The 23,708-nt window shown below is 42.6% G+C and overlaps 1 long non-coding RNA gene across 30 annotated transcripts in view; it reads right to left on the bottom strand.

Annotated features, from left to right (window-relative positions):
• The window catches only part of LOC135298831 (uncharacterized), a 69,265-nt gene that overhangs the window by 41,744 nt on the left and 3,813 nt on the right, over positions 1-23,708 (bottom strand). For 9 of the 30 annotated variants that reach the window (XR_010360868.1, XR_010360870.1, XR_010360891.1 and 6 more), the window contains exons 2-9: positions 21,487-21,538; positions 18,667-18,727; positions 17,843-17,912; positions 13,871-14,051; positions 12,273-12,462; positions 8,764-8,989; positions 7,988-8,133; positions 2,815-2,920 (exon numbers count right to left, since the gene is read on the bottom strand). This is a non-coding gene — a long non-coding RNA (uncharacterized LOC135298831). Of the gene's footprint in view, positions 1-2,814; positions 2,934-7,987; positions 8,134-8,763; positions 8,990-12,272; positions 12,463-13,870; positions 14,052-17,842; positions 17,913-18,666; positions 18,728-19,041; positions 19,108-21,486; positions 21,539-23,582; positions 23,637-23,708 lie in introns of all 30 variants that reach the window. The other 21 variants (XR_010360881.1, XR_010360872.1, XR_010360877.1 and 18 more) reach the window with 21 other exon arrangements.

Genomic DNA, 23,708 nt, shown 5'->3' with positions numbered 1-23,708 from the left:
AGCAACATGGTTGGAAGCACATGTAGAAATCATGACAAAAGCACATAATGAAAGCTTCCCAGAGCTGTGTGTATCCCCACCTCCAAAGTGGATAATAAATCCCTTCTGCAAGATGTGTGTTCCTCCCTCCCTGTTTGCACTCTCTGCCCCATTGCCTCTCTTGGAAAGGACAGCAATTCATTGTGTGTGGGCAAGACCAAAGGTGCCTCAGGAAACTGTTCTTTCACACACACTTGTGGTGTTTTATCTCTCCCAGTTCTGCACATTTGATTGCATTTTACAGCTTTCAAGAACTTCAGAGAGAAAGGCTCAATACCTCATCCCTCTAAGTAATGCAGCTTCCAAACTGCTTTGCTTTTTCCTTATGTGATGCCCCTCATCCTATCACCAAACTGGTAAACTCTTTTCCCTCTCATACATGTAGACAGATTCAAGTACTGGGCAGCAATGTCCTAGGAAGTCCCAGGATATACACTCATTATTCCATGTTTTTTGCAGCCTGTGGCACTGTACAACTCCAAATAGGGTGACCCAAGTTGTCTAGGGCATTTCACACACAATTAATCTCCCCATCCATTTTTAAGGACATTCCTCCTCTTAGCCTTTATGTGTGTGCCTATACATGGGCAATCACTGATAGGGGTCATTACTGAATTGCATTGGGAAAATTACATTCCTGAATTGAAAGGGAAAAGAAAATCAGGCTCAAAATCCAGTAGGTGCTTTGGGCTCTTCTGACAGGTACTAAGTGCACAGCCATTTTATTAGTGAGTCACACACCTCTAACCAGCTTTCCACTAAGTGGTTGTTTTAGTATGTTTTGACCCACAAACAAATGTCATATAATTAGGAAAATTATCAACTGAAGTGCAGGAACAGGTGTCTCTGCTTGGTATTCACCCATGCTGCATGATATTTAGATGGGAAACAGCAGATGTGTGTGTGGTGCAGCCTGTAACAGCCCCAGCATCATTGTGGAGGAAAATACTCTTCTCAGGAACAACACACAGAGGTGGGTTGGTCCCACTCTCTGCAGACCCTTTTCTTCTCTCTTAGGGATCCAAAGCCCCAAGGCAGGCACCTTCACTTCTCTCCCTGTGTTTCACTTTGGAGATCAATCAGACCAGACTAATCTTCCCTGCCCATTGAAAAGCAGTGTCTTGGGTCCTTTCTAGCACATGCCCATGCCATTTCAGGGATTGCAGCAGGGCAATGGCCCTGTGGCATTCTGACATCACCCTGCCCATGCTGAAATCCATCCTGCAGTTACGCTGTGACTGCTGCCTTGGCCCACCTCACTTGGGAATAACTGATCACAGGACTGGAGAATTGCTTCTGGAGCTCCTCCTGCACCCAGAAGGGTGGGTTCTCAGAGCTGGGAGCAATACTGCATGATAACTAGTGTAACAAAAAACCAAGCTAATTTTAATCAAACTGTATTAACTACACTAGGGAGGTGCTTGAAGCATATGACTTCTGGCCCACACAGTCTCACCAGTCCATTCCTGCTTCCTTCTCAATTTCTTACACCACAAAATTAATTTCTTTGGAAAGAGGAGAGAATTGCCCTTTATACTGTGTTTTAAAGATGACTCTGTGATTAAAAAGCAAATCTTATTTACTTTCAGATCCCAGCAGGATAGAAAGCTATACAGTTTCCTGTGCCTTGTCCCTGTTTAAGTACCCAAAGAGATTCTATTTAATCTTGTAAAGCACTAAATAATGGGTGAAGGATGTAAGGTGATGTCACTTTTAAAACCTACTGCTAAAAGGGAAAATGAAGGTACAAAAGCAAGATTCAGCAGCAACTCCAGGCTGTCCCTGACATGGCCAGTGCAACTTCTCCCAGTCCTTCTTTTTAAGGATTCTCCATTCAGGTCAGGATGAGAGCAGCACTCCCAAGTAGCCCTTTTCTGAGGAGAAGGCATTTATTTCAGAGCTGCTTTTGTCTCCTGCTTGCACAGAGTAGAGGGGCAGTGGTCTGTTAGAGGCCACTAAATACAAAGAGAAGGGATGGCTGCAGCTTGAACAAAAGACACAAACCAGGAGGTGGCAGATGCACCAGCCTTCCTTCCTGGACTGTGTCCTTCTAACTGTGGCATCTGTTGTCAGCAGGCATCATCAGAAGCTGAGAGGAGAAGTAACATGGAAGAGACTTAATTTCTACCCACTGTCACATATTTGAAAGGAAAATTGGGTCTGTTTCTCTCATCTCCACTGCCAGCAGGATTTCTGTTGAGCTAGCTACAAATTTCAGACTGCTTTTTTGACATGTTCCTTGCCAGGATCTAGGTGTCCCTTGGTTTCTCCTTTAGCTTCAGCTTCTACTTAGCTCTTTGAAAAAGAAAAAAATCAATCATTCAGATGCACAGTTCCTACTTTGGACCTACCCTACTTGGTTGATGTCCTGGGGCCATAAAGGGTGACACAGTGATCAGACAACAGCAAAGCTGATCAGGTATGAGATACATCTTCAGCCATACAAATGATCCCACAAATGTTCTCCCCAGAGGCATCTTTTTTCTCCAGAGCACTTCCAAGATGCTTCACCAGCTTCCCTAGAGCCTGCAGTGCTTAGCCCCTTTGGGGAATTGTTCTCTGTCAGTGACATTACTCCTCACTTATTCATTCCTATTCAGAAGCCAGTTAAAAGGGCAGAAAGATTGAATTTAGGAACAGGGAGCTGGAAGATCTGGCTTCCTGGTCTCAAGTCCTGCGGTGTCTGGACATCAAAGGAAGGGCAGGTCAAGCTTTGTACTTGTCTCCTGAGCAGCAGCAGCTCCCACGCACTCTCCTTCAATTTACCTCACTCACCAGCCTTGATTTCTCCATGACTTCTTTCCAAATCTGTCTTCACATCAATGTGTCACTCACTGAGCCACTTTAAATGAGCAATTCAGCAGCTTATACCTGCAGAAATCTATAAAAAAAAACTTTGATCCAAATTGATAGGTCATTTTATTTGTACAAATGCAGAAAACTTTCAAAGTAACACCTGAAATCTTCAGTAATGGTGTATGAGATTTCTAGTAAGCACTACATTGGATCCACACGGTTCACTACAGTTCAAAACACCTCTGTGAAAAAGATGACAATCTCAGAAACAAGTTGTTGAATGGACTTCAGAGAGAACACTTGATCAGGAAAGAATAGATCAAACCTTTAAAACCCAGACCCTGATGCTTCCTGTTGGAAATGCAAATGTGACTGTAATTGGAAGCTGTCAGCTCCCAGGTAATAGTGGCAAATCAGGGTGACGAACCAAGGTAAGAAAGTGAAGTTATAAATGGAGACACACTTTGCTGTCGGCAGGCTGACACAGTCATATGTGAAGGCTGCATTGCAGAGCACTATTTATAACAACACTCATTTGGAATAGCGCTTAACACTATGCCAGGTAGATTTAGGTTTAAGAAAAAAAGAAAGAAAAAGAAAATGGTAGAGGGTGTATTTTTTCATTGAGTTTCCTTCAAGTCTCATTTTCTCCCTTCCACCCCCACAGTGGAATTTTCCCTGTGCCTCTGCTGTGTCTTGTTCCATGATGTTGGACAGGTGCCTTCACACCCGATTTCAGTCTTTGCCCTCCATCCCTTGTTTATGCAGTGCATAACATCGGTCCCACATTTTTTTCTTTGCAGAAAAAAATGGAAAAAATGAAAATGGAATAATGGCTCATTTTCCTCCAAAAATCTGTTTTAAATACATATTCACACTCTAGGGGCTTGTGGTTTAAGCTAGAGTATATCTTAGCAAGATCCTGGTTTTCTGAAGGAGGATCAGAGGGTTTTCATGAGGCACATATCTGTAGAAAAATAATATGACTACCTTCTCATTCTCCTTCAAGCATTTTTTCCTCAATATTTGGCCCAAAATGAGTCTGTCCATTGCATGAAAATTACTATGGATAGACAACCTCGGAATGCTGTTGAAGATAAAGAACATGTCAGCAAACAAGAAAAGACAGACTTGAATGGGCCAGTCACAGTAACACTGTGGGTAACACAGTTTGGTGGTGTTACCACCCAAACAAACCATCTCTGTCCAGGCCCAAATTGTGCCCCTGTGGACACACACCATACCTTTGGCTGTACAACAATTGCTCTTAGAGGTGCCTTGAACTTTGCATCAATCACATGGTGACCCTAAAGGCCCATGGGGTAGAGTACTATTAGATGGCTCATATTAGGTTAGATGGTTCCCAGTGTTTTGGCCAGGTCCAAGGTCTCCTGAATTTCAATAAAGTATTTTCTCTGGCAGTTTGGGCTCACACGCCATTAATGTGGTGCAGTCCTACCAGTTTAGTACCAACTTGGCATTGCAGCGTTTATGTGAGAAATGAAGCACTGGAGATGGGTTTCATTAGGGGAATTTATTGTGGGGGACAGAACCCTCCTCCTTCTAGGGTGGGACCACTGTCATGTTCAGCCTCCTTGTTTATGGCTGGAAAACATCTCAACATGGCAAGGCTATAATACTTACAGAGAAAAGCTACACAAAAATTTATTAACACAGTAAAGTACCAATTTCAGGGTACATTTTATTTGCAATAATAATTACTAATCAGTTAACTTGCTATTTTGTATTACAAGACCTGCATTTACCATCCACTGTCATCTGCTCCCTAAGGCTGACATAGGTCAGCAGTGCAACTCTTGCTTTAGATGGTGGTGCACATTTCTCCAAATTTCCATTGATTATGACTAATTAAGAGTTTATATCATAGAAAGACCAGATAAAATACACTTTAAAAAAGCCATTCTAAAGCTTATGACAGCAGTAAAATATTTTAAATTAAAACTGAAGACTATTTCCTGCAATATATTACTGGTTATGTTTTTGGGCTTCCCTGCTTTAAAGAAATTTATTAAGCTGGAAAATGTCCAACTTTGAGTCAGTTTTATCCCAGATTAGTTATGTGTAGATAATTATATAGCCAGAAGGGCTTGCAGATGCACGTTCCCATGGAGTGGCTAAGTCTCTTTAGAGGGTGACACAGCAGTAGCAAGCTTTATGGAAGGGAGAAAACTCCCAGAAAAAAAAAGAGAAGTTTTTGTCTTGCCCTGCAAGTTTGTGCAACTTCTACACCTCAGCTGGCCACAATAAACTGGTCAACACTGGGATTTCACCTTAGGAGCCAGCAGGAGACCCGGTGTGCATTTCTATCCCCTGCACACTTTATTTCATTCCCTTCTGCTCTGTGCTAATACCTCAGCCAAAGATTTAAATGAGCTGGGGCTGAGAATGTCCCACCAATCTCTATGAAAGGAATAACACAGCTGTGGTTTCAGGGGATTTAGCAGGCAAGTGCTCTGGGGAGCTCTCTCGTCTGGCATGGAGAGGAGCGCATTTCACCGCTGCTTTGATTTTAGCACTGGGCTTTTTCTGGTGGAGGTGACGGCCCTGGGGCTGTGGCTTTGGCTCTCTCAGCACTTTTACATCTCAGCCTCAGGCTATCATTCTCTTCCGGTGAGACCTGAGCTACTTAAATCCTTCAATGGTTTCTAAAAACCATAAGAAATACTCAACACCAAGGTCTCCACAAACTCTGTTAGGTTGAAGATCAGACTACAGATGGTGTATGAAGGTCTCTTACAGCCCTAAATACTCCTCTTGTGCTTATATTCTTCCCTTACTTAAAGATAATGACAGAGTACATCTCAAGTCCAGATTGTTCGTCCTTGCCTCTTTTCTAATTTCATGTCTCTTTCTCTCAGGGCTAAGCACATGGCATGAAGGTTTCGACAAAAAATTTTGCTCACATGTTTCATGTACAGAGCCCCACAGGCTGAAGGGATCTCATCATAAACATCTTCACTTACTTTGTTATCACTATATGCCAATTTCCTGTTTAATTTTAAATATCTCTTCCTTCCATATTGCATAAAACTGCAATAACCTCTACCATTCCTGTTTTGCACATCAAAAGTTGCGTCAATTTCTGACAGCTTTCCTTGGTTTACTGACAATATTTAAACAGTGCATATTCCACAGCACTTGCAGTTACTGAGCTGAGTTTCAAAGTGTTCAGCCCCCCACATTTGCCTTCTTGAACACAGTGCTAGAGGAGAGCACAGCCCACAGGATCTTGGGTCGTGGTCACATTTTCTACACAGATCTCAGCAGGTTTATGATCCATCATACAGCCAAGGGTAAACATAGGTTAAAAAATAAATCAAGCTATCTCTGACCAGGGTCACTCAGAGTGGTTCCACTTTTTTTTTTGTTTGTTTGTTTTCTTTTTTTTGTTTTCTTTTTTTGGTTTTGTTTTAGGGTTTTTTTGTGGGTTTTTTTGTTTGTTTGTTTTTTGTTGTTGTTGTTGGGCTGACACAAAGCAGAAGGATGTACTTACTTGCTTGCTTTACCCATTGCACTAGGTTATGCACTTTTTTGTCCCAGGCAAAAAAGCAAAGTATGGCATCTTCCTATAGTTCTCACCCCATGAATATTCTGCACTCAGGAGCTCTGTTGTGCAGGTTTTGTGAATGGATATAACTTGTTATTTTTCCTTTAGAATTTTTTTTGTATTTCTGCTGAGGAGATTTTTCTAAGCATCTTTTTCGTAAAAGCCCAAAAATATGTTCAGGCTAAATGTACTGGGGCGTGTTTGTGCATAGACTGGGAATGCTGCCACAGGACCATCCAGGAAACACTTCATGATCATATTCTTTCCAGTTCCCCCAAATGTACAGTCCATAACATCAGAAAATGCATCACCAGCAGCTTCCACAAAAGAGGCATTTTGTGCCTTGCACTGCCATTGTGATACTGAAAACTACAGCCCTATGGCACAGTCCTGAAGGATATTTATCTAACAGACTCCATAAAATTACTAGTTAGAATTTCTAATTGTTATCATGTGGAAGGCACTTAGAAGCCATGGATGGCAGTATGATACCAAAAAATTAAAATTAAAATTCAAGCTCAAAATGGGTACTGCAGAGCTCAAACTCATTCATTTTCTGGTGCATTGCAAAACAACTTGTTCTCCTTCAGAAAGGCTTCCTCCCCAGGAGACTGCTGCCAATACTATAGCAGAGGAGGCCAGACTGGAAGGAAGCATGAAGCAGGCAGGAAAAGGTGCAAGAATCCATGCCCATGTCTATTCACAATGAAAAAGAAGCAGATTTTTCTGAACATAGTTACAACACATGCTGGAGCCTGTGCATCCTGATGTGGGTGAATGTACCTTTGCAAAAGCAGCTGAGAGCCTTGCCAGCTATCGGGCCTTTCTCACAGCAAAAAATGATTGCTCTAGCCCTCCAGTGTCACCTCCTTGGAGCATCCTGCTGGGAAATATCATTAATGCAGCAGCCCCACTGAGAGAAAAACCAGTGTAGATTCACCACACAGGGCCAGTGCCTCGGTACCAGGCACTTCTATCATTGGCTGCAAACATCCCCTTCCAGTCTGATTTTTCCCTGAAAGGAATCATTATGGTATCTCACTGTGCATACCCTTGCCTGTCTACCCAAGGGTTTTTAACCTCTCTGGTAATTTTTAGCTACACACAGCAAATGGATCTCTCACACACTTTTAGCTCCTAGACATGTGTGACAGAGCTGGGTTGCAGGTAGGGAAAAATTCCTCTCTCCTTAGCCCCTGGGAAAATGTCTAATGAGTTTTATTAAGCATCAGCATATCTGCACAGGAAAAGGCAATGAAAAGCAGGCTTCATAACTTACAGCATGTGCAAAGAAGTCTGGTTTAATGTACCTATTTGCAATGGTCTGTCTGTGCAGCCCAATCCTGGAGGGACTGCAGTGTCAGTGGATTAACTGTGCAGCATGGATTATATAACTGTGGATTATAAAGATGTCTAGCCTCAGTGGATGGAGATCCTTAACTTCTGCACACCTCCTCTGGTTTTTCAACACACAGCTGTGAGGCTGGGCTTTGCAGTGTGATCACAACTAAGATGATGCTAACAAATCCCCTAATGTAATGCACAACTTGTGTTTATTTTGCCCGATCTAGCAAAAGGCTTTACCTGGATAAAACGCTGATTGGTTCTGATGAACTCTCTGCACATATCTAAATAGAAGCAGGGGTCCAAGGTTGTAGTTCTGAACACAAGAAGTTTCTATGCACTTTAGAAACCCTCATGGTGCTTGTAGCAGCAACATGTCTGTGACTCTGGAAAAAAAAGACAGCAAGTTATACACAAAATATCCAAATAGTAGAATATGAAGATGATGGGAATGTAAGACAGGGTTTATCAAAAGTCTATTGCAGACAGATGCTGTGCAGTTTTCAGCAAATACTTTGCATTTTGGTTCTCTTCAAATGCAGCTCTGTAAACAGTGAATAGTCCCACTGTTAATGACTGGCTTGCTGTATTTATAGAAAGCCAGATGTTATTTAGCTATGGTGGGATTTAACAAGCAGCCTAATAACTGGGGGCTTTTTTTTTTTTTTAATTCCCAGCAACTAAATCAGTAAAGCTTTGTTGCACCAACAATCTCAAATGAGAGGGCATCTACTCAAAGTTCAGCAATACCAGCATGACACAAGACAAGGAGCTGGTGCTTTTTCTAGAATAAGTTTTGCAGTTTGGAGAAAGAATACCCAAGTGTAAATAGAAACAAATGTTCTAATCCTGCAGTGATTCATTGTAAGATAATTAATCCCCTCTCCGACTCTTTCCTGCTTTCTCTGAATAGAGGCAGTGTTCCACAACAGATACACAGGAGTATCAGGCACATTGGGGCTCTACTATTGACAGCATCATTTGACATTTCTAAGACACTGATAATAATCATTAACCTCTTTTCACCAATCCTGCTGGGTGTGGTTGCTCCTCATTTATTTGCTGAGAAAAGGATTTGAGGTCCCAGCAGCTCTGGGCAGCTGTTGTCCATTTCATGCACTCTTCTTCCAAACAGGTAGTGCCAAGACTCACAACAGAGGCAAGGAGCAGACAAGGGGGTAGGAAAGAGTAAACAAGTGAACAGCAGAGGAGAAGAGGTCCTTCTGTTTAACTTACCCCACACTGCAAGAGAGAAAAGGAGCAAATAAAAACAAAGGTCTGCTGGCTCTGGTGTAGACTGGTTAGGAATTACTTCGATAAATGTTGATGGCAAACTGAAGACTATCAGCTATTAATGCTCTAAATCTGAACCCTACAGGACCCTTCACCTTTGCCATCCTTAGGAGAGGTGGCAGCTTCTGTGCTGCAGGAGCTGCAGCTGCCCATGGCACCCAAGCAGCATTTTCTTCATGACCTTCCTGTCTTCCTAACACAGCACCACTGAACTATAATGCTCTCCTGAGGCCAGGGCCAACTCAGGCATCTTTCTAAAATGCCATTTCAGCCTGTTACAATTACATGGGAGGCAGCATTACTTCTTTTAATAGTGGGAAGAACATTAGCTCTTGCCATCCTTCTCCCACCCACAGGGAGCAAAAGGTTAGGGTCCAGTCACTTTTACTTTTGAGAATGCACTGACAGGCACTTCCTCTACCTCCTTCAAGGCCACAGTAAATTTGCCTTTTCAGATGCACACCTCAGCCTTTTGTTAATCATAATGAGCAGTCCTGCTCTGGTTGAGAAGGGGGTTTTATTTTCAAAGAACTAAACTTTTTAAGGAAAGGCTCTATCTCCATTTACTGGCATTTGCAAGGCTCTTTATACCAGCTTGAGCTCCTTCATTTGGTGTGTTTTCTTTTGTCTCCTCTAGAAAGTCCTGCACAAATATATTCATGGCATTTTGTCCCTGCTCTGAGCCTTGCACACTGGAAATATTGCTTCTTTTTCTCAGTCAGCTTCTGGCTGGGTATATGAAGAAATTGAGCTCCCTCTTTCACAACCTGAAGCTGATTCCTTTCCTTTGCACAAGAAATACCCCAGCAGATATTAGCACAAGGCTGACAAGGCTGCCTTTCTTTCTGGGTTTACTTTGAACAAAGCAGAAATCCATACCTCAAATCTGTGATATATGTGGCTCACACTATCAGTGTGTTAGCCTGGATTTAAAGGAAATACTTGATCACAGCTCCCAGGGGATCTTGAAGCACAAGCTAGGAATGATAGGCCATCTGTCCCCAGATCAGGAAGAAACCTGATGACAGGAGCTGTGTTTGCCCTGCTACCTTCAATGTCTCATTTTGCATCCTCTCTTTCATTACACTCTTTTCCTCTGTTCCTTCAGACTCCAGCACTCAGGCTTTTTGTTCACTCCTGTGGCAGGTAGGGTACACTGGTGCCCCTTAGCACACTACCCCTACCCATGGGAGAAGGATGTCAAACAGCAGCCAGTCTCTCTGGGTTCTGAAGGTGCTGTACTCCACTAAATAGATTAAATAAATTGTGTGCTCAGTCTGCAGGGCAAGGCACTGAAAAACAGTTTAGAAACTAAAAGGAAGCAAAGCAAGAAAATGTGGATGTGGAGTTGAAGAGCCTGCTGCCCTGTTCCACAGAACAGTACTTTCCTTGTTGGGCAGCAAGTCATCTTTGGACAGCTTCATAACAGCAGCTATTATTAGCTGGATTGTGCTCCTTATTCTCAGCCTTCTCCCCCTTTAAGCTCAGCTGATTTTGCTACTCAGTTCAGAGGAGTCACAGGCAGATGAACCTGTTGTTGTTAAGAGCCCGGTTTCCAATCTTGAAACCCTCTGTTCATGCACCTACATCTGCACTTAGACCTAAAATTGGCACTTGACACCCACTGTAAGAGGTAAGTGCTGACAGGCTTTCTGAATAATCAGTGTGCAGGTGTTTAATTGCTGAATTAAAAACCTGATTTTGAAAATTGAGCTCTAAGTATCTGTATTTCTGTAACCAACTCTACTATCAACTTCAGACATGCATCATGGGAAAATAGTCTGGCTATGAGGGCCAATTCCAACACTTTTGAGTGCTCAGCCTCATTTTTGTGCCTCTCCCATCCCATTTTCCTCAGCTGCCCTCCCCTTTCTGCCTGCTCAGATGCAGGGTTGAAAATGGCAAAGGGAATAACCAAAAGCAACTTAAAACTCTCACCACTTCTGCTTCTGAAAGTCTTCCCATGGATTCCTGTCCTTCCCAGCCTATGTGAAAACTTGGGGGAAGCAGGTAGAACTGGGGTTCATACCTCAGTTACCATTTCAGTGCTGCTTTTCAGCTGCTCTGAATGGCCTCTTTTTGTTGAAAGACTGCAGATGGCATTTGAGCAACCAAATTCTTTTTTTCTTATTTCAAAGACAAAGCCTTAAGAACACTCCTGGTTAAAATCAAAGCTGGAGGAGGTCAGCTAAGAGTGGAGTACAAGATTTCTAATGGCAAGAACCAGTAAGCAGCAGACATTCCAGACAACACTGTGACTTTTCTCTTTTTGAATTCATTTAATCAGGACTATTGATCTTCATGGAAATTATGTTTTAGGTAAAGAAGCTTTGCCAGGTTCACTGGCAGAAGCAGCAGAGTGTTTTCTCTCCTATGTTTTGAAGGGGGGTCAGCAGATGATACTGGCTCTATTCTGGCTCATTTTAGCACTCCACTGTAAAGAAAAAATTGTTCTGACCCAAAAAGTATTTAAAAGAAACAAAGCCCATTTCACCATTAAACAGAAGAAGATTTCCAACACTTATCTGGAAGAAAACTTTATGATCTGCCTATGAATGTTGTTTTGCCCAAAGATAAACTGTCTGGAGACACTTACTATTAAGAGAAAATCTTGAGATTCAGGTTACCCAAAAGCTAATATAAATAAAGCAGGGGAAAGGAAGGAATATTTTAGAAAGGAAGCTAGTGATATAGGTAAGAGTGTGCTACAACAAAACCAAAACCATCTGTACAGCTGAACGTGATCTCAGTACAGAGAAAAAGCCTTTTTGTTTAAATATCTTTTTCAAGGAAAGGAACTAAAACAGTTTTGCTGGCATTGAGTAGGCACATTTGGGAAAAACTAAACTCCAAGTGCTAGAGATGTGAGTACATAAATTCCTGAGCATCTTTGCTGAACATTCCTACATCAGACTCATATTTTGGATGCTGACAGGTATCATAAGTCTGGTTTTGAAGTTGTGTAGTTGTGAGTGTTTTGGAATTTTTTTTTTTAAACTAAGTACTGGCATATTATTGGCCATGGCTGGCCAATCAGCTGCTGAAAAATGATATTCTCCTGTTTCAGAGTTTGCCCTTCCTCCTACACACACACACCTAAGTTTAACAGCAACCATGGCAGTATTGCCAAGACTTCAAAGGATGTAGACAATAAACATTCTTGGATTCATTAAACACTGAAAACAAAAGGCTTAATTTACATACTTAGCTTCACACATGCACTTAAACATACCTGAGTGGAGTAGACCTCAGGTTTCATATTGCAAGGCCCCTGCAAATGGTTTAAGTTTAGGGCAGTACTAGCCAGCTGCCAGGAATATTTCCTCTTGTTGCCATAGAAAACTGTCTCTCCTTGTCCCATCCACAATGCAGAGCACCTCCTGCCTCTTCACAAAGCCTTCATACCTGGCCACACAGCACATCTTAAAGACAAGATGAGAGCAAAACATGGGTCCAAACTCTGGCCTCAGTCACCTCCTGAAGCAGCATAACTATTACCTAACACAGGCACTACGTCTCACAGTGGAGAGTCTTCCTCCATCAGACCATTGTGTGAGAGTGACCACATTTGACTCTGTATTTTATATTATTCTCTTCTGACCTTTCTTTTCAAACAAGGAATTTTTTCTTCCTTTTTAAGAAATGCCCTTCCAGTGCCACTGTATCATGCTTTACTATTTTACACAATTGGCTTTGTAAGGAACAGTCAATAAAACCCACTCTGCTGCTACAGATATTTCTTCCCATCCTGCATAGCTCCTACTCAAGGTCCCAAAGGATTTCTTCATCCCCACATCTTGACTAGTCCTTTCAACAAATCACAGCTCCCTCCTTTATGCTTTTCTTCCTGTTTTGAGCCTGAGCTTCATCTCTGAAATTACTCCCCACAGTCTCCCAAATGGAAAAATTCTGAATTTTCTCACCAGGAAGTGGCAGATGTGTTTGAAGGAGAAACCAAAAAAAAAAAAAAAAAAAAATGCATGGCACAGGTCCAAAGTCTTCCTTGACTTCTGAACAACCCTTGGGGACAGAATCCTAATTCCAACTGCCAGCCCCAAGATTTTGCACCTCCTCCCACAAAATAGATTAGATGTAGTTATACAGACATTATGGCATCTGATTCCAGAGGACGTGCAGGGAGTTGCCCCAGAAAGTGACAGCAAAGCCCTGCCCAACCTACTGGTCATTGTCACTGTTGTAATGCAATGGCATGGGACAAAATCCAGCTCATTTATCTCTGATTTAGACTGCTCACTGAGGTGTGAGGGACACATACAGCCTCTTAAAAACAAAAAACTCTCAGCCTTGGAGATGAGGTACAGCTCTTCTACCTGGACAACGAGATCAAGGCAGTCTTGTACACAAAGTCTTTTGAGCCCTAAAGACTAAATTCACAGTCTTTTTTATCTTTTTTCCCCCTCTTTCTAAACAAACTGTTACCCTCTTTCTCCCAAGCACCACCTTCAGTTTTCCTCACTACTGCATGCTCCTGGCAGTGTCTTAGCTTCCTGAGACAGACTTGAAGAATTTGTCCCTTAGCCCTGAGAAGGTAACTAATAATTGCAATAAGCAGTGAGAGTACAGTGTGAGTTTTTTACAGTGCCTTGTTGCTCCTTCCTCCATTTCTAAAGCTATTTTAATACAAATAGCAAACATATTTCTTTTAGTAACACAATGCAACCTATTTTGATGAAATATGTACTAAAATTATTCCAATTATTTGTTGCTATTTATTTTCTAGTAATTTTTTCTATAAGGAATACAAGCACGCTTTATTGTATATGGCTCACTCTGAATAATAGTTCTTGTTTAAATTTAGCTTAGTCTTACCTTATACCCATTTAACTTTTCTGAAAGTTTCAGACCAGAGATATCACTTATTCCCTTTGTTGCTTACACAGATACATGTCTGTAAGAGCAGCAGTGAAGACTCAGACAGTGGCTAATTCAATCTTCTGGGTCCTCTGGAGCTTTGATGTGTTGTCAGAGCAATTGGAAAGCCATGGCTAATCTGAATTTGGTAAGGGATTTAATATCAAGCTTAGATGAAATAAATCAGATGGAAAAAATATGGCATCAAACACACATGGTGGGGTGATCATGGGAGTTAATTGGCAACCTTTCCCTTTGATCATGATCCAAGCATCATTGAGCCTAAAAAACCAGATGTTTGGTTTGCTACCTTAGGAAGAGGCATGGGGTATGTGTAGTCATAAAAAAGAAGTCATGATTTTTTAAATACTAACTACAATGCAAGAACTTTTAAAATTTTCTTTGTACAAGTCTTGTCAAAGACCTTTGAAATCAAGCAGGCCACAGATGAGGTGAATTTAATTGATGGTTTGGGTTGTGTGCAACTTTTCTACATCAAAGTTCTCTTTGGATAATAAAACATTGACTACTTTCATTCCCTTTGGTTCATATTTTTTTAATTTTAAAACTTCACTATTCTTGTCAGTAAGAAACTTTTTCAGGTACACGTGTGGAATCACACGCCTAATTATATTCTGAGGACAGAAATGCAGGAAGAAATTCTGCATTGTGGTCCACCAGCAGCTCTTCTGTCCCAGAATCCACACAGTGTGGTGGAATTTCCTTTCAATGACTCTCATGCTGCTCAGTTTTATTTTTCATGCCTTCCTACAGCCAACAGTTCAGTCATTAACACAGTGACTTGCATTGCTCTATGATGGTAGGATGGGACCAAAAAATACTGCTGCACACACCAAAACCTGGCAGAATAGTTTGAGTTGAAAGGAACCTTAAAGATAATCTAGTTTCAATGAAGGGGAAACTACTAGCAGCTTCTCAGACAAGCCACCCCTGCAGCCTCTTTGCTACCAAAACCTTGTCATACAAACTTAATCCAGCAGGTTTCTCTGATTCATCCAACAAGGCAAGATCAGTAACTGTTATTCCAGAAAATACATAGACTAATTCTGTCTCCAGAAACAGGGGAATCTAAATGCTGCTTTAGATGGCAAATTCTACCCGTACTCTCACAGCCAACCTCCTCCCCTTTATTTATGCCTGTTCTGGAGACCATGCTTATAAGAATTCATTCATTGTCTTAAAAATGCACAAATTGAGACTTATAACCTATTGTAAGAAGACCCATGCAGCGTATCTCTAAAACAGAGCAATTGTAAGACTTCTCATGAGATATTTACAAAAGAGGTCATAACAGATACAAAAGAAATGCTCAGTCTGCATAAAATATCTCCTAGAACATTTTAGAGGTCTGAACACATGACACACAGGGTGGAAGCCCCAGCCTTTTTCTGGCATGCAGCAAAACACTGGTTATAAGATCCCCTTAGACAACTCCTAAGCAATCTGATAACAATCTGAGCTTCTGGTGCTCATCTGAACTGAGGCACCCCAACCCTTTGATGTTTTCTCATCATTAATTAATTCAGCATCAATGTTAATTGCCTACACAACACACAGAATTGACAGTACATCGAGGACTCAGCCTGCCTGTTTTGTAGCTGGCTAACTGGGGATGCAAATGCTTTGCTGCTCTCGTTACTATTCTTGTCAGGCCAGACATGAAATAAAAGCAGTGACACTCTTCCCCCACGAAACACAGTCTGTTGTGGGTGCAAGTCAGATCTGATAGCTACCAACAAGAGAAAATGGACTCAACTGGCATCACGACAGAAATCCACAGACTATTTTTTCCCTTTTAATTATTAGCTTCAAAAGATAAACACTGACATTAAGGCAGGCTTAGAAGATGCAGCACAAAACCTTTGTACAGACTCTCACTGCGGGGACTAATTTGCAAAAATTAATACAAACTGGAGACAAAATAATAATATTTGACAGATGTAAAGCAAAACCATCCTGAAACAAAGAAGAAAAGACAAAAGACTTCTGCCTTCACTGCAAAGAAAGTGCATCATTAACACCATGAATCACACCAAAGTTAGTCCAGGCTCAAACAGCTCCAGCAGCCAGCACAGTGACCCAGTGTGCCATACACCTTGAATTACAGCTCCTACACGGTCCAGATGTGCAACTCCCTGTGTTCTGCCCAGCGAGGTGATGGCATTCTGACCCACAACATGCACAGCTCACAACTCATGGCTTCCTGTGTGTCTTCCCCGTGCTGAATTGCTGGAAAGTGTGACTCCACAGTTGTTCCCCATTCCAAACTCCTCTCTGGCAGCTCAGACTGATGGAGGCTCTGCTCCTGTGCAGACCTGGCTGATGTTGGGTAAGGTAACCCCACAGTCAGCTTAGCCTCAAGCTCCTTTGCTTTTTCCAGCAGTCTCAAATCATCATCCCCCAAACCATTTTAGGGCTGGGCCATCAGAGACTGACCAGGTAAACAGGTTTATCTTGATCTGTATATTTTACTAAGCCTGACTGGGTGCGATTACACCGTGGTTGGTTGTTGCCTTGGCTGCATGAAAAGAATGAATGCCTGGCAGCAAGAGGTAAAGAGAGGGGAGGGAGCCCAGGATGGGGGAGTGAATGGCTTCATCCATACAGCTGCAGCTGAAGCAGGATGTGTGAGCACAGCCTGGATCCTGTTCTGCAAGCCCTGTGCTCAGCCATTCCTAACTCAGCATGGCAGATGAATAAAGCAAGCAATACTGAAGCTATTTCCTTCTGCAGAGATTGCAAAAGGTTGGCAGCCTGATTCTCTTCAAATAACCAAGTCAATCTTTTGCCCTGGGAAGCAAGGTTTCAATCTTTCTGGAATCCAGGAGTCTAAAATCCCACTAATGTTTGTGTGCCTGGTGGCAGGGGAATGCAAGCTTCAGAGGAGATTTTGACATCTTTTATCTATTCCTTTTAGACTCCAAGGAGAATGGCAGAGATACTTTATGGTATAATCAACTTTCCCCTGCTGTGAGAAAGGCATGGTGGGACAGGTCCAAGATGTCCAGAGATCATCGAAAAGCTGGTTTCAACAGCCAGACAAGCCAGCACACTGTACTTGAGGACTCTGCTTGAATATGCTCTAAATGCCACAGCAGCTAGCACAGGAACTACTCAAAGCCCTCATTTTCCTGCAGAAAGGCAGTGTTTCACTCAATCACCTGGTAAGCCAGCAACATTTCTCCCTACTCCAGAGACTTTGAAGACAGGTTTTCTGCTTTCACTCACAGTACAGAGCAGATCTATTCAACTACCTCTGTGTCAGTCCTGTCCCTGTTTGGCTTTGGAGTTTTCTAAGGCTAAAATTGCAGAATATCTCTGTTTCTGCACTCATGGCATCCTTAATGCACAACTAAGAAGCAAACACACACTCATTGCCATGCTACCTTCTTCCAACACCACATTTTTGTGAGCCAAATGTGGCTCTTTGCAGGACCATCCCTCTTACCATGCCAAATGCGTGGGGAAGTGTCTGAGAAGACACAAGAATTTCACTAGGCATGGCTCAAACACTTTGACACAATCTTGTTACAGATTAAATCCCTGTAAAACTGGGCTGACTGCTGTAAGCTTCGGGTTTGTGACACTTTTCTCTACTCCTTTCCTGCTGTTACTAAATCAAGTTTCCAGATCATTGTGTCAGTTTCTGTTTAGATGCTTAGAAGGCCTTGAAGTTCTATATACTTTAATCCATCCCAGATTTTGGGGGGGGTTCATCTCATGTACTCTGGCTCAATAGCAAGCCAGCAAACATTGCAGCCCTGAGGCCGGAGTTACTTTGAAATCCCACTTGTGGTGCCTGTGAGTGTTCAGCAAGTAGTCAATAACTAACTGCATTCATTTTCCCCAGCCTAGGAGAAATCCCAGTTTCAGCTTGACAGAAATTATTAGCAGAGGTTTTAGGCATACCTTTTGTCTTGCTTTGGTTTCAGGCTTTTATCATCACAATGCCACTTTGGTCAACTTTGTATCTCCTGTGCTGCAAACAAAGAAGGTGATAATTTGCAATGTTTGCACTTAATTCATCACCTATAATTGTTTGTGTCACCTGAAACCTGTGGCACAGCATGGCATCAGTTTCTCCACTCTTGGCAAATACGAACCACACATACACTGAAAGAAATACCTGTGAGCATTTCATTTGGTGGCACAGTGTAATTTCCTAAGTGTACTCTGAGCAGGAGAGAAGAGTCCTTAACCTTCTCTTGCAGCAGCTGCAAAGCCAACATGTGCCAAAGCAGATGAGAGAACTCTGCCCCAAACAACACAACAGCCCAGGCAGATATCGAGTGTTGAGACAAAGTTTGAGTGCTCTCTTCCCCTTTTTCCCACATGTGAGCGTCCAGTGAGGAGTCACTGCATTCTTCCAAGTCCCTTTTCCGCCATTCCTACACATCTAAACCAGCCATGGACGGATCAGCAGTCAAGCTTCCTGGGCAAGGGATGAGAAATTAGAGCTACAGTACTAGGCTGAAAGCCCTCAGAGTTTCAGCTCTAGAAATGAAGCTGTATCCATAGGCAGGATGGACAACCTGCACGTTTGGACATAGAGAGAGGCCCTGGCTTGAGGACCAGGGGACAGAAAACCATTCTGGCAGGCAGGGACTCTGGAAGCTTGCCTCAAAGCAGAGTGGGTACAAAAAGGAGGACTCCAGTAAGCTCAGAATAAAGTCACATATAAAATACACAATTTTTGAATCTTAAGCAAGCAGAGATCCTGTTCACCCACTTACTCTGTTTAGGAGCAGAAAATCCGTATCAGAGTCTGTTCTGGGAAATACCTGTGTGCCAAACCTGTAGCTCCACAAGAAGGAAAACTTTTATGTATGACTCAGTCAAAAATGGCACTAAGCCCAAAGTCATTATCAGCCTACTTACTGGTCCATGCCCACAGAACCAAAACAACCTTCCCCCAAGAAAACCTACAAATCCACAGAGGTTAGCTCCAAACCAAGGGACTATTTGCTGGATCAGGTGCTGTCTGTCCTCCTAAAATGAACATATTGTGCTCCCCAACTGATTTAAGGGAACTCTAACCTCATGTATGGCAAGGAGATCCTACAGCACTCAGGTTTGGTACAAATGAGTGAAGTCACCACCATACTTACCTGCCAAGGCTTGCTGTAGTCACAGAAATGGATGATTTGGATTTCCAGGAGGATGCACCTGCTTTCCTTTTTTGATTAAAAATTTCGTATATTACATGCCTGAATTCTGTGTGCCATGATTATCCCCTTTTGGGAGGTACAGTCCCTTACAAATAGGTATCACCATTTGAAAAAAAAACAAAAAAAACAACTTGAAAAGCCAAGGTTAAGTGGCACAGAAAGGTAAAATGCCCTCTCCAAAAGCATCCAAGGAACCAGTAACTGTGCCAAGTTATTGCCTGTCTTCTCTTCTGCCTCATGCTGCCTTGCAGCATGAATTAGCCATCTGGCCTTCCCTTTCCTTGTGCTTTGCTGTGCCAGCAGAGCTCGGCTCCACCATGTGTGCAGAGTTATATTTAGAGAGAAATTACTTCAGCCCTGTCCGGCCAAACAGGCAGGAGCAGGGGTTTTTGATGCCTTGCTCCTACACAATTAGACAGGGACAGCAGAGCTGGCCCTAACACTGGGCATGCTCCACTTCCAGCCCTGCCAGTGCCTGGGCAGTCATGAGATGGAAAACAGTGTGCTAGCTGATGTAAAAGTAGATAAAAAATGGGGGAGGAATGGCAAGAAAGGGCAGTGGCTGTCGTGTGCTTTTCCAGAGAGCTCTGGGGAGGAGGCAGCCTCTTGTTGCAGCCCTCAAACCATTTCACCTTCTCTCTGCACCTCCACACACTCAAAGTCTCTCTGAACAGTAGCTACCTGCTTGGACTGTCTCATGGTGTCACTACACATCTTCCCCTGCCCTGGGAGGGTTTTTCCTTTCCCTTAAACCCTGCTCTTGCGCCCTGCCACTCTCCATCTCCCTCTTAACCTTTGCAGTATGAGCACTTATGCCTGCAGCCTCTCTCAGCTTGTTTTCCTTCCCCTGTCCAAAGCTCTGCACCCCTTGCACTTCACTCGTAACGGGGTTTGCAGCTTTGCTTTGGAGCAGGAGGGATAACAGAGTAGGTTCCTGCCAAGCCAAGCACAATGCACACAAAAGAAGGCATAGAGATGGCAGAGTGCATTTGCAAGCCTGAGAGACTTCACAATAAAATGCCTTTTCTTCTTTCTTGTTTTGTTTTGTTACAGGGAAATAGCAACTGGAAAGGATTCTCCTGCAAGTTTTGTGTGCTATGTTTGCTGACAGACAGATGATGTCTTGATTTTGAAACCCAAAGACCACAAACAGCATCTGAAAGGCCTTTTTCTCCCATTATATGCAGCAATCTCCTGACTCTGAAAAACACATGCAATCAGAGAGGCAGTTGTCAGCAAGCACCAGTTCAGGTGCTGAATTACAGCCAGTGGCCCATATCCCTGCAGGCACCTGTCCTTCCTGCTGGTGGAGGGAACATGCAGGACATGACCTTGGCACACCTCTGGGACCCTGGCAGGGCCTTGAGTGTGCCTGCAGAGAGTTAAGGGTGCTAGACTTGCAACAAGGGAATTTCATACTCAGGGAAGTACCAGTGTGATATTAAAGACATGCATATGGGGCCAGGAGTGACTTCTACTGGGATTCTGCTCCCCATATGCTGCCTCTTCTTCACTTTTCCTCCTGTCCCTGAACTGGATTGTGAATGTTCTGGTGATGGGTATTCTCTGCATTCTCTGCCCAGAGATGTTGATAGAGAGCCATTTAAATGCAAGATGTGCACCTCAGTGCAAGCAGCACCTGGCCCCTTCCTGGCAGCAAGCAGGAAATACCATGCTTCAACATAAGTAACAAAAAAAATTTAAAATGTTATCCCTGGTTTTCACTTTTTGTGCACTCTTACCATCACACCATATTAATGTAAAGTGTGTGAGCTTTGAAAGTCACAGCAGCCCAGGCTATGCAGATGGGTCTCACTGCACTAATTCAGGCTCCTCTCACGTCTGCCAAAGATTTGTCAAGTCCCCTTTTCCTTAATGCTTTAAAAACCTCCAAAATTAAGGAAGTAAAATGCAAAACCACAGCAAAGTAACAAGTACAAAGAAGGATTTATCCTTTTCTTAAGCATATGCACCATCCTTTTCTCTTTCCTTTTAATCTCTCAAGCTCATCTGACTGCAAAACTCAAAAGGCTACATTAGCCTAACTTGTTCTGTTGTTTCCCTTTCTCTACTCAATCAGCAGACATAACTTTCCTCTGGAGCAGTGAAGCTTTACAAGCTTTTGAAAACTAATTCCTAATAAGGATAAATGAGCAGGCTGCCTTCTCTTTCTCCTCAGGCAGCTCCCAGGGTATTTTCAGAGGCACTTCTGCGGGTTTGAATGAAACACAACACCACACCCTCTGCAATAACCTCTCTCTCAGGAGCCTGCCACAGCCCAAGTGTGAGCAGAAAGCACATGAGATCCCAAGGCCTCACATCTCACCACTAACCCATAAGGACCCAAAGCCATCAGTGCCCCCAAACCTTGCTTCATGGGTTTACCTCCTGTAAACAGGCATTTGGCTCCTGGGGACTTCTCTCCCAAAACTCTTGCCTGTGAACAGACAATATTAATTTTGTTTTCATATCTTTTTCCAAAGCTGATGGTTTTGTTCTAAAAGCTCAGAGAACCTTCTTAATTAATTTAAGTATATGCACCAACATTCAGGACTTAAAAGACACCCTCTAGCTAATTTGGGTTTTTTCCTTTGAGGTTGCCAGGCAATATAAGCACAAATTTCTCTTGAAAACCCAGGTGAAGATGAGTTTAATGTGAATGCACTCCAGAAGGCACTAAGCCCTTTGCCAGCTGAAGACTGGGCTGGCTCTAAAGCCTCTTCTCCACCATCCCTTGGAGTTTCTGCTTGGGGGGTAGCTCACAAACCATTCCTCAGATGTGTTCTTGCTCTCAAATGAGAGTATGAGGATCATCACATCATTGATATTAACCAGATGTTCAAAGCATGATGCAGGTACCCTGGCTCCCTTCTGCTTCCCCAGAGACCAACACAGCTCATCTGAGGAGATGGGCAGCAAATCCTGAGTAACCAACAGGCAAGGGTGCCATGAAACACCCTTCCTGAAGATGCCCGAGACTGAAAGCTGACAGAGCATTAATTTCACTTTTTAATCAAAATAAAAGTCACTTATAGGATTTTTTTCCCTACTCAATTATGCAAGCAAGGTAATTTTTAAAGAAGGATATTAGGTTACTAGTGGGTTTTTATTTTAAAAACATATCTACCTGATATCACAGAACATCACTGCAGAAAGCATATCTGCAGGGTCAAATGGCATTTGAAATCCGAGTAAAAAAAGCCCACTTCGACAGTTGTTTTCACTGAGCTGCAAATTGATTGACAAATTATTCATTGCACACTCAGACATGTCTATCTTTCAGAAAAGAGAAGCAAGTGTAAAGTGTTCTCTGCTGATTTTTATCCCCAAACTATTTTCTCCCCAAAAGTGTCTTGCATTCAAAGAACTCCATGAACAGAAAAGTAATAAAATACCAGTTCTGCTGACTTGTATTAAAAAAACCCTTTTAAAAGGTTCAAATTGTGATTGTAGAACTGAAATATTGCTAGCCCACAAGCAGTTGGGAAAAATACATATAAATTGCAGTTTGGTGTTTTACAACAATTATATTTTAGCTCTTAAACTGACTTGCAATCCCGACAGATTTACTGCACATTCAAATTAACATACCATAGCTGAATCTTACTATTGCCATAACTTTTATTCAAACAGTCATATTTCTAATGGCAGGAACTATGCTTTTACTGTTGGATAATTTTTGCTAAGTAAAATAAATACCCTGTTAGACTCAGGCTTTTCCCCATAACTCAGCTGGTAACAGTGCCACTCAGCACCAAAAACTAAATTGCTCTTACAAAGAAGTTGTGGCATCATGTGTTTTACTCTTTGGGGGATGGAGGCAGTAGAAATTTAAGAGTGGAAAGGGGTCTGGGAGTTAAAACCAATACACTGTTCTGGCCTGGGGGCCATTGTCTACTAACATAAAAATGAGTGATGCTTCTGGAGCACCTCAGTGAGACCCCACAGGTTTTTGATCAGCTCAGCACAGTGCCACCAGTTTTCCTTTTTGGTCAAATTTTGGGTGTAAGAACAATCTTGAATGCATTTGGGTTATGGCAATACACCTTGTTACCATCAGCCAGATCCAACCCTAAAACCAGCCATGCCCACAGATGCACTTAACCCCAATGGTAAAGGGAAAATGCAGGGTATTGTGCCTGGGAATGGGCAAAAGCACAAGTGTGGAGAGTGACTTCTCTCACAGACCATGCACTGCTGTGAATTTATCACATTTAAACATGTGCCCATTTAGTTTTCCTCTGAGCTTTTACACAGCTGATGTAAGCTCTGATCCCTGCTAACCTTTTGCTCTGTCCCTGCTCCTCACAAGCAACTTTGGTTTAAGGATTTGGCTGCTCTCAGTCTACAGACCAATAATTGTAGTTTGAGGTAATTCCCACTATAAAGACTTCAAAAGTATTGAGGTGCAGTTTCACAATAATGCCAATTTATTTTTAAAAGAAAAAAAAGCCCACAAAACTTTGAAAAGTATGTCATACCTATGACGAGCTGAAACCTTCTAAGGCCTCTAGAGAGGCTACCTGGAACAGAGGCTGGACAGAGTTAAAGGAATAAGGTAGGTATTTATTAAAAGGCCTTCAAAGGATACACCTTGGGCAGTGCAA

Source organism: Passer domesticus, chromosome 4 (assembly GCF_036417665.1).
Source record: "Passer domesticus isolate bPasDom1 chromosome 4, bPasDom1.hap1, whole genome shotgun sequence".
NCBI classification, from domain to species: Eukaryota; Metazoa; Chordata; class Aves; order Passeriformes; family Passeridae; genus Passer; species Passer domesticus.
The sequence above is the reverse complement of the archived record's forward strand: the minus strand, read 5'-3'. Positions and strand labels throughout refer to the sequence as shown.